This window comes from Amia ocellicauda, unplaced genomic scaffold, assembly GCF_036373705.1.
Source record: "Amia ocellicauda isolate fAmiCal2 unplaced genomic scaffold, fAmiCal2.hap1 HAP1_SCAFFOLD_182, whole genome shotgun sequence".
In the NCBI taxonomy this organism is placed as follows: Eukaryota; Metazoa; Chordata; class Actinopteri; order Amiiformes; family Amiidae; genus Amia; species Amia ocellicauda.
In genome coordinates this window covers 55,301-65,000 of record NW_027102745.1, presented here as the reverse complement: position 1 = coordinate 65,000, position 9,700 = coordinate 55,301, and positions in this window count along the sequence as shown.

The following is a 9,700-nucleotide window of genomic DNA, read 5'->3' as shown; positions in this document are numbered from 1 at the left end:
CAGGCTGAGCGCCGGGAGCCGTCGGTCAGTGAGTGCTGAAGGAAAGCTCCAGCGCGGAGCCCGCACCCACCGGGGAGGTGTAGCCCTGCAGGCTGAGCGCCGGGAGCCGTCGGTCAGTGAGTGCTGAAGGAAAGCTCCAGCGCGGAGCCCGCACCCACCGGGGAGGTGTAGCCCTGCAGGCTGAGCGCCGGGAGCCGTCGGTCAGTGAGTGCTGAAGGAAAGCTCCAGCGCGGAGCCCGCACCCACCGGGGAGGTGTAGCCCTGCAGGCTGAGCGCCGGGAGCCGTCGGTCGGTCGGTCGGTCGGTCAGTGAGTGAGTGAGTGAGTGTGTGTTGCGCTGGAGGAAAGCTCCAGCCCGGCGTCCGTCCCCACCGGGGAGGAGTAGGCCTGCTGACTGAGCGCTGGGAGCCGGGAGCCTTTCCTGCAGTCAGTCGGTCGGTCAGTGAGTGAGTGAGTGTGTGTGCTGAAGGGAAGCTCCAGCCCGGCGTCCGTCCCCACCGGGGAGGAGTAGGCCTGCTGACTGAGCGCTGGGAGCCGTCGGTCGGTCGGTCGGTCAGTGAGTGAGTGAGTGAGTGTGTGTTGCGCTGGAGGAAAGCTCCAGCCCGGCGTCCGTCCCCACCGGGGAGGAGTAGGCCTGCTGACTGAGCGCTGGGAGCCGGGAGCCTTTCCTGCAGTCAGTCGGTCGGTCAGTGAGTGAGTGTGTGTGCTGAAGGAAAGCTCCAGCCCGGCGTCCGTCCCCACCGGGGAGGAGTAGGCCTGCTGACTGAGCGCTGGGAGCCGGGAGCCTTTCCTGCAGTCAGTCGGTCGGTCAGTGAGTGAGTGAGTGTGTGTGCTGAAGGGAAGCTCCAGCCCGGCGTCCGTCCCCACCGGGGAGGAGTAGGCCTGCTGACTGAGCGCTGGGAGCCGTCGGTCGGTCGGTCGGTCAGTGAGTGAGTGAGTGAGTGTGTTGCGCTGGAGGAAAGCTCCAGCCCGGCGTCCGTCCCCACCGGGGAGGAGTAGGCCTGCTGACTGAGCGCTGGGAGCCGGGAGCCTTTCCTGCAGTCAGTCGGTCGGTCAGTGAGTGAGTGTGTGTGCTGAAGGAAAGCTCCAGCCCGGCGTCCGTCCCCACCGGGGAGGAGTAGGCCTGCTGACTGAGCGCTGGGAGCCGGGAGCCTTTCCTGCAGTCAGTCGGTCGGTCAGTGAGTGAGTGTGTGTGCTGAAGGGAGGCTCCAGCCCGGCGTCCGTCCCCACCGGGGAGGAGTAGGCCTGCTGACTGAGCGCTGGGAGCCGGGAGCCTTTCCTGCAGTCAGTCGGTCGGTCAGTGAGTGAGTGAGTGAGTGTGTGTGCTGAAGGGAAGCTCCAGCCCGGCGTCCGTCCCCACCGGGGAGTTGTGCCCGGGCCCGGGCCTCCTGCCGACGGACCGTGTGGCGCATTGTCCCGACTGCGGACTTTCTCCAGCAAAAAGGCGGAGGTGCAGTACCGCCATTTCGCCACACGAGGGACGGAATGGCACCCAACTGCCCCCTGGTGTCGAAAAAGCGCAAGGGCACCCGGGCCGGTCCGCCCCAGGCAGCGGCCGAGATGCAGCACCGGGGGCCCGGCCTGCCTGCCCTGGAGGTCAGCCTGCCAGCCCTGGAGGTCTGCTATCCAGCCCTGGAGGTCAGCTATCCAGCCCTGGAGGTCTGCCTGCCTGCCTGCCTGCCCTGGAGGTCAGCCTGCCAGCCCTGGAGGTCTGCCTGTTAGCCCTGGAGGTCTGCTATCCAGCCCTGGAGGTCTGCTATCCAGCCCTGGTAGCAGCACTGCCAGCCCTGGAGGTCTGCCTGTTAGCCCTGGAGGTCTGCTATCCAGCCCTGGTAGCAGCACTGCCTGCCCTGGAGGTCTGCCTGCCTGCCCTGGAGGTCTGCCTGTTAGCCCTGGAGGTCAGCCTGTTAGCCCTGGAGGTCTGCTATCCAGCCCTGGAGGTCAGCTATCCAGCCCTGGAGGTCTGCCTGCCTGCCTGCCTGCCCTGGAGGTCAGCCTGCCAGCCCTGGAGGTCTGCCTTCCAGCCCTGGAGGTCTGCCTGCCTGCCCTGGCAGCAGCACTGCCTGCCCTGGTAGCAGCACTGCCTGCCCTGGAGGTCTGCCTGCCTGCCCTGGAGGTCTGCCTGTTAGCCCTGGAGGTCAGCCTGTTAGCCCTGGAGGTCTGCTATCCAGCCCTGGAGGTCAGCTATCCAGCCCTGGAGGTCTGCTATCCAGCCCTGGAGGTCTGCCTGCCTGCCTGCCTGCCCTGGAGGTCAGCCTGCCAGCCCTGGAGGTCTGCCTTCCAGCCCTGGAGGACAGCCTGCCTGCCCTGGTAGCAGCACTGCCTGCCTTCCAGCCCTGGAGGTCTGCCTGTTAGCCCTGGAGGTCTGCTATCCAGCCCTGGTAGCAGCACTGCCTGCCCTGGAGGTCTGCCTGCCTGCCTTCCAGCCCTGGAGGTCTGCTATCCAGCCCTGGAGGTCTGCCTGCCTGCCATCCAGCCCTGGAGGTCTGCTATCCAGCCCTGGTAGCAGCACTGCCTGCCCTGGAGGTCTGCCTTCCAGCCCTGGTAGCAGCACTGCCTGCCCTGGTAGCAGCACTGCCTGCCCTGGAGGTCTGCTATCCAGCCCTGGAGGTCTGCCTGCCTGCCTGTTAGCCCTGGAGGTCTGCTATCCAGCCCTGGAGGTCTGCCTGCCTGCCTGTTAGCCCTGGAGGTCTGCTATCCAGCCCTGGAGGTCTGCCTGCCTGCCCTGGAGGTCTGCCTGCCTGCCATCCAGCCCTGGAGGTCTGCTATCCTGCCCTGGAGGTCTGCTATCCAGCCCTGGTAGCAGCACTGCCTGCCCTGGAGGTCTGCTATCCAGCCCTGGAGGTCTGCCTGCCTGCCCTGGAGGTCTGCCTGCCTGCCCTGGAGGTCTGCCTGTTAGCCCTGGAGGTCTGCTATCCAGCCCTGGAGGTCTGCCTGCCAGCCCTGGAGGTCTGCTATCCAGCCCTGGAGGTCTGCCTGCCTGCCATCCAGCCCTGGAGGTCTGCTATCCTGCCCTGGAGGTCTGCTATCCAGCCCTGGAGGTCTGCCTGCCTGCCTGCCAGCCCTGGAGGTCTGCTATCCAGCCCTGGAGGTCTGCCTGCCTGCCCTGGAGGTCTGCTATCCAGCCCTGGAGGTCTGCTATCCAGCCCTGGTAGCAGCACTGCCTGCCCTGGAGGTCTGCCTTCCAGCCCTGGTAGCAGCACTGCCTGCCCTGGTAGCAGCACTGCCTGCCCTGGAGGTCTGCTATCCAGCCCTGGAGGTCTGCCTGCCTGCCTGTTAGCCCTGGAGGTCTGCTATCCAGCCCTGGAGGTCTGCCTGCCTGCCTGTTAGCCCTGGAGGTCTGCTATCCAGCCCTGGAGGTCTGCCTGCCTGCCCTGGAGGTCTGCCTGCCTGCCATCCAGCCCTGGAGGTCTGCTATCCTGCCCTGGAGGTCTGCTATCCAGCCCTGGTAGCAGCACTGCCTGCCCTGGAGGTCTGCTATCCAGCCCTGGAGGTCTGCCTGCCTGCCCTGGAGGTCTGCCTGCCTGCCCTGGAGGTCTGCCTGTTAGCCCTGGAGGTCTGCTATCCAGCCCTGGAGGTCTGCCTGCCTGCCATCCAGCCCTGGAGGTCTGCTATCCAGCCCTGGTAGCAGCACTGCCTGCCCTGGAGGTCTGCCTGCCTGCCCTGGCAGCAGCACTGCCTGCCCTGGTAGCAGCACTGCCTGCCCTGGAGGTCTGCTATCCAGCCCTGGAGGTCTGCTATCCAGCCCTGGAGGTCTGCCTGTTAGCCCTGGAGGTCTGCTATCCAGCCCTGGAGGTCTGCCTGCCTGCCCTGGCAGCAGCACTGCCTGCCCTGGAGGTCTGCCTGCCTGCCCTGGTAGCAGCACTGCCTGCCCTGGAGGTCAGCCTGTTAGCCCTGGAGGTCTGCTATCCAGCCCTGGAGGTCTGCCTGCCTGCCTGTTAGCCCTGGAGGTCAGCCTGTTAGCCCTGGAGGTCTGCTATCCAGCCCTGGAGGTCTGCCTGCCTGCCATCCAGCCCTGGAGGTCTCCCTGCCTGCCCTGGCAGCAGCACTGCCTGCCCTGGTAGCAGCACTGCCTGCCCTGGAGGTCTGCCTGCCTGCCCTGGAGGTCTGCCTGCCTGCCCTGGAGGTCTGCCTGTTAGCCCTGGAGGTCTGCCTGTTAGCCCTGGAGGTCTGCCTGTTAGCCCTGGAGGTCTGCCTGCCTGCCCTGGCAGCAGCACTGCCTGCCCTGGTAGCAGCACTGCCTGCCCTGGAGGTCTGCCTGCCTGCCCTGGAGGTCTGCCTGTTAGCCCTGGAGGTCAGCCTGTTAGCCCTGGAGGTCTGCTATCCAGCCCTGGAGGTCAGCTATCCAGCCCTGGAGGTCTGCTATCCAGCCCTGGAGGTCTGCCTGCCTGCCTGCCTGCCCTGGAGGTCAGCCTGCCAGCCCTGGAGGTCTGCCTTCCAGCCCTGGAGGACAGCCTGCCTGCCCTGGTAGCAGCACTGCCTGCCTTCCAGCCCTGGAGGTCTGCCTGTTAGCCCTGGAGGTCTGCTATCCAGCCCTGGTAGCAGCACTGCCTGCCCTGGAGGTCTGCCTGCCTGCCTTCCAGCCCTGGAGGTCTGCTATCCAGCCCTGGAGGTCTGCCTGCCTGCCATCCAGCCCTGGAGGTCTGCTATCCAGCCCTGGTAGCAGCACTGCCTGCCCTGGAGGTCTGCTATCCAGCCCTGGAGGACAGCCTGCCTGCCCTGGTAGCAGCACTGCCTGCCCTGGAGGTCAGCCTGTTAGCCCTGGAGGTCTGCCTGCCTGCCCTGGAGGTCAGCCTGTTAGCCCTGGAGGTCTGCCTGCCTGCCATCCAGCCCTGGCAGCAGCACTGCCTGCCCTGGTAGCAGCACTGCCTGCCCTGGAGGTCTGCTATCCAGCCCTGGTAGCAGCACTGCCTGCCCTGGAGGTCTGCCTGCCTGCCTGCCAGCCCTGGAGGTCTGCCTGTTAGCCCTGGAGGTCTGCTATCCAGCCCTGGAGGACAGCCTGCCTGCCCTGGTAGCAGCACTGCCTGCCCTGGAGGTCAGCCTGTTAGCCCTGGAGGTCTGCCTGCCTGCCCTGGAGGTCAGCCTGTTAGCCCTGGAGGTCTGCCTGCCTGCCATCCAGCCCTGGCAGCAGCACTGCCTGCCCTGGTAGCAGCACTGCCTGCCCTGGAGGTCTGCTATCCAGCCCTGGTAGCAGCACTGCCTGCCCTGGAGGTCAGCCTGTTAGCCCTGGAGGTCTGCTATCCAGCCCTGGAGGTCTGCCTGCCTGCCTGTTAGCCCTGGAGGTCAGCCTGTTAGCCCTGGAGGTCTGCTATCCAGCCCTGGAGGTCTGCCTGCCTGCCATCCAGCCCTGGAGGTCTCCCTGCCTGCCCTGGCAGCAGCACTGCCTGCCCTGGTAGCAGCACTGCCTGCCCTGGAGGTCTGCCTGCCTGCCCTGGAGGTCTGCCTGCCTGCCCTGGAGGTCTGCCTGTTAGCCCTGGAGGTCTGCCTGTTAGCCCTGGAGGTCTGCCTGTTAGCCCTGGAGGTCTGCCTGCCTGCCCTGGCAGCAGCACTGCCTGCCCTGGTAGCAGCACTGCCTGCCCTGGAGGTCTGCCTGCCTGCCCTGGAGGTCTGCCTGTTAGCCCTGGAGGTCAGCCTGTTAGCCCTGGAGGTCTGCTATCCAGCCCTGGAGGTCAGCTATCCAGCCCTGGAGGTCTGCTATCCAGCCCTGGAGGTCTGCCTGCCTGCCTGCCTGCCCTGGAGGTCAGCCTGCCAGCCCTGGAGGTCTGCCTTCCAGCCCTGGAGGACAGCCTGCCTGCCCTGGTAGCAGCACTGCCTGCCTTCCAGCCCTGGAGGTCTGCCTGTTAGCCCTGGAGGTCTGCTATCCAGCCCTGGTAGCAGCACTGCCTGCCCTGGAGGTCTGCCTGCCTGCCTTCCAGCCCTGGAGGTCTGCTATCCAGCCCTGGAGGTCTGCCTGCCTGCCATCCAGCCCTGGAGGTCTGCTATCCAGCCCTGGTAGCAGCACTGCCTGCCCTGGAGGTCTGCTATCCAGCCCTGGAGGACAGCCTGCCTGCCCTGGTAGCAGCACTGCCTGCCCTGGAGGTCTGCTATCCAGCCCTGGAGGACAGCCTGCCTGCCCTGGTAGCAGCACTGCCTGCCCTGGAGGTCAGCCTGCCTGCCCTGGAGGTCAGCCTGCCAGCCCTGGCAGCAGCACGGCCTACCTGCCTGCCTGCCCTGGAGGTCTGCCTGCCTGCCTGCCCTGGAGGTCAGCCTTCCAGCCCTGGCAGCAGCACGGCCTACCTGCCTGCCAGCCTGCCCTCCCCAGCCACACAGCCCTGCCTGCCTGCCTGCCAGCCCTGGAGGTCAGCCTGTTAGCCCTGGAGGTCTGCCTGCCTGTCTGCCTGCCTGCCTGCCTGCCCTGGAGGTCAGCCTGCCTGCCCTGGAGGTCTGCTATCCAGCCCTGGTAGCAGCACTGCCTGCCCTGGAGGTCAGCCTGTTAGCCCTGGAGGTCTGCCTGCCTGCCCTGGTAGCAGCACTGCCTGCCTGCCTGCCCTGGAGGTCTGCCTGCCTGCCTGCCTGCCCTGGAGGTCAGCCTGCCTGCCCTGGAGGTCTGCCTGCCTGCCCTGGTAGCAGCACTGCCTGCCCTGGAGGTCAGCCTGCCTGCCCTGGAGGTCAGCCTGCCAGCCCTGGCAGCAGCACGGCCTACCTGCCTGCCTGCCCTGGAGGTCTGCCTGCCTGCCTGCCCTGGAGGTCAGCCTTCCAGCCCTGGCAGCAGCACGGCCTACCTGCCTGCCAGCCTGCCCTCCCCAGCCACACAGCCCTGCCTGCCTGCCTGCCAGCCCTGGAGGTCTCCCTGCCAGCCCTGGAGGTCTGCCTGCCTGCCTGCCTGCCTGCCCTGGAGGTCTGCCATCCTGCCTTCCAGCCCTGGAGGTCAGCCTGCCAGCCCTGGAGGTCAGCCTGTTAGCCCTGGAGGTCTGCCTGCCTGCCTGCCTGCCTGCCCTGGAGGTCAGCCTGCCAGCCCTGGAGGTCTGCCTGCCTGCCTGCCTGCCCTGGAGGTCAGCCTGCCAGCCCTGGCAGCAGCACGGCCTACCTGCCTGCCTGCCCTGGAGGTCTGCCTGCCTGCCTGCCTGCCTGCCCTGGAGGTCTGCCTGCCTGCCTGCCTGCCCTGGAGGTCAGCCTGCCTGCCCTGGAGGTCTGCCTGCCTGCCCTGGTAGCAGCACTGCCTGCCCTGGAGGTCAGCCTGCCTGCCCTGGAGGTCAGCCTGCCAGCCCTGGCAGCAGCACGGCCTACCTGCCTGCCTGCCCTGGAGGTCTGCCTGCCTGCCTGCCCTGGAGGTCAGCCTTCCAGCCCTGGCAGCAGCACGGCCTACCTGCCTGCCAGCCTGCCCTCCCCAGCCACACAGCCCTGCCTGCCTGCCTGCCAGCCCTGGAGGTCTCCCTGCCAGCCCTGGAGGTCTGCCTGCCTGCCTGCCTGCCTGCCCTGGAGGTCTGCCATCCTGCCTTCCAGCCCTGGAGGTCAGCCTGCCAGCCCTGGAGGTCTGCCTGTTAGCCCTGGAGGTCTGCTATCCAGCCCTGGAGGTCTGCTATCCAGCCCTGGTAGCAGCACTGCCAGCCCTGGAGGTCTGCCTGTTAGCCCTGGAGGTCTGCTATCCAGCCCTGGTAGCAGCACTGCCTGCCCTGGAGGTCTGCCTGCCTGCCCTGGAGGTCTGCCTGTTAGCCCTGGAGGTCAGCCTGTTAGCCCTGGAGGTCTGCTATCCAGCCCTGGAGGTCAGCTATCCAGCCCTGGAGGTCTGCCTGCCTGCCTGCCTGCCCTGGAGGTCAGCCTGCCAGCCCTGGAGGTCTGCCTTCCAGCCCTGGAGGTCTGCCTGCCTGCCCTGGCAGCAGCACTGCCTGCCCTGGTAGCAGCACTGCCTGCCCTGGAGGTCTGCCTGCCTGCCCTGGAGGTCTGCCTGTTAGCCCTGGAGGTCAGCCTGTTAGCCCTGGAGGTCTGCTATCCAGCCCTGGAGGTCAGCTATCCAGCCCTGGAGGTCTGCTATCCAGCCCTGGAGGTCTGCCTGCCTGCCTGCCTGCCCTGGAGGTCAGCCTGCCAGCCCTGGAGGTCTGCCTTCCAGCCCTGGAGGACAGCCTGCCTGCCCTGGTAGCAGCACTGCCTGCCTTCCAGCCCTGGAGGTCTGCCTGTTAGCCCTGGAGGTCTGCTATCCAGCCCTGGTAGCAGCACTGCCTGCCCTGGAGGTCTGCCTGCCTGCCTTCCAGCCCTGGAGGTCTGCTATCCAGCCCTGGAGGTCTGCCTGCCTGCCATCCAGCCCTGGAGGTCTGCTATCCAGCCCTGGTAGCAGCACTGCCTGCCCTGGAGGTCTGCCTTCCAGCCCTGGTAGCAGCACTGCCTGCCCTGGTAGCAGCACTGCCTGCCCTGGAGGTCTGCTATCCAGCCCTGGAGGTCTGCCTGCCTGCCTGTTAGCCCTGGAGGTCTGCTATCCAGCCCTGGAGGTCTGCCTGCCTGCCTGTTAGCCCTGGAGGTCTGCTATCCAGCCCTGGAGGTCTGCCTGCCTGCCCTGGAGGTCTGCCTGCCTGCCATCCAGCCCTGGAGGTCTGCTATCCTGCCCTGGAGGTCTGCTATCCAGCCCTGGTAGCAGCACTGCCTGCCCTGGAGGTCTGCTATCCAGCCCTGGAGGTCTGCCTGCCTGCCCTGGAGGTCTGCCTGCCTGCCCTGGAGGTCTGCCTGTTAGCCCTGGAGGTCTGCTATCCAGCCCTGGAGGTCTGCCTGCCTGCCATCCAGCCCTGGAGGTCTGCTATCCAGCCCTGGTAGCAGCACTGCCTGCCCTGGAGGTCTGCCTGCCTGCCCTGGCAGCAGCACTGCCTGCCCTGGTAGCAGCACTGCCTGCCCTGGAGGTCTGCTATCCAGCCCTGGAGGTCTGCTATCCAGCCCTGGAGGTCTGCCTGTTAGCCCTGGAGGTCTGCTATCCAGCCCTGGAGGTCTGCCTGCCTGCCCTGGCAGCAGCACTGCCTGCCCTGGAGGTCTGCCTGCCTGCCCTGGTAGCAGCACTGCCTGCCCTGGAGGTCAGCCTGTTAGCCCTGGAGGTCTGCTATCCAGCCCTGGAGGTCTGCCTGCCTGCCTGTTAGCCCTGGAGGTCAGCCTGTTAGCCCTGGAGGTCTGCTATCCAGCCCTGGAGGTCTGCCTGCCTGCCATCCAGCCCTGGAGGTCTCCCTGCCTGCCCTGGCAGCAGCACTGCCTGCCCTGGTAGCAGCACTGCCTGCCCTGGAGGTCTGCCTGCCTGCCCTGGAGGTCTGCCTGCCTGCCCTGGAGGTCTGCCTGTTAGCCCTGGAGGTCTGCCTGTTAGCCCTGGAGGTCTGCCTGTTAGCCCTGGAGGTCTGCCTGCCTGCCCTGGCAGCAGCACTGCCTGCCCTGGTAGCAGCACTGCCTGCCCTGGAGGTCTGCCTGCCTGCCCTGGAGGTCTGCCTGTTAGCCCTGGAGGTCAGCCTGTTAGCCCTGGAGGTCTGCTATCCAGCCCTGGAGGTCAGCTATCCAGCCCTGGAGGTCTGCTATCCAGCCCTGGAGGTCTGCCTGCCTGCCTGCCTGCCCTGGAGGTCAGCCTGCCAGCCCTGGAGGTCTGCCTTCCAGCCCTGGAGGACAGCCTGCCTGCCCTGGTAGCAGCACTGCCTGCCTTCCAGCCCTGGAGGTCTGCCTGTTAGCCCTGGAGGTCTGCTATCCAGCCCTGGTAGCAGCAC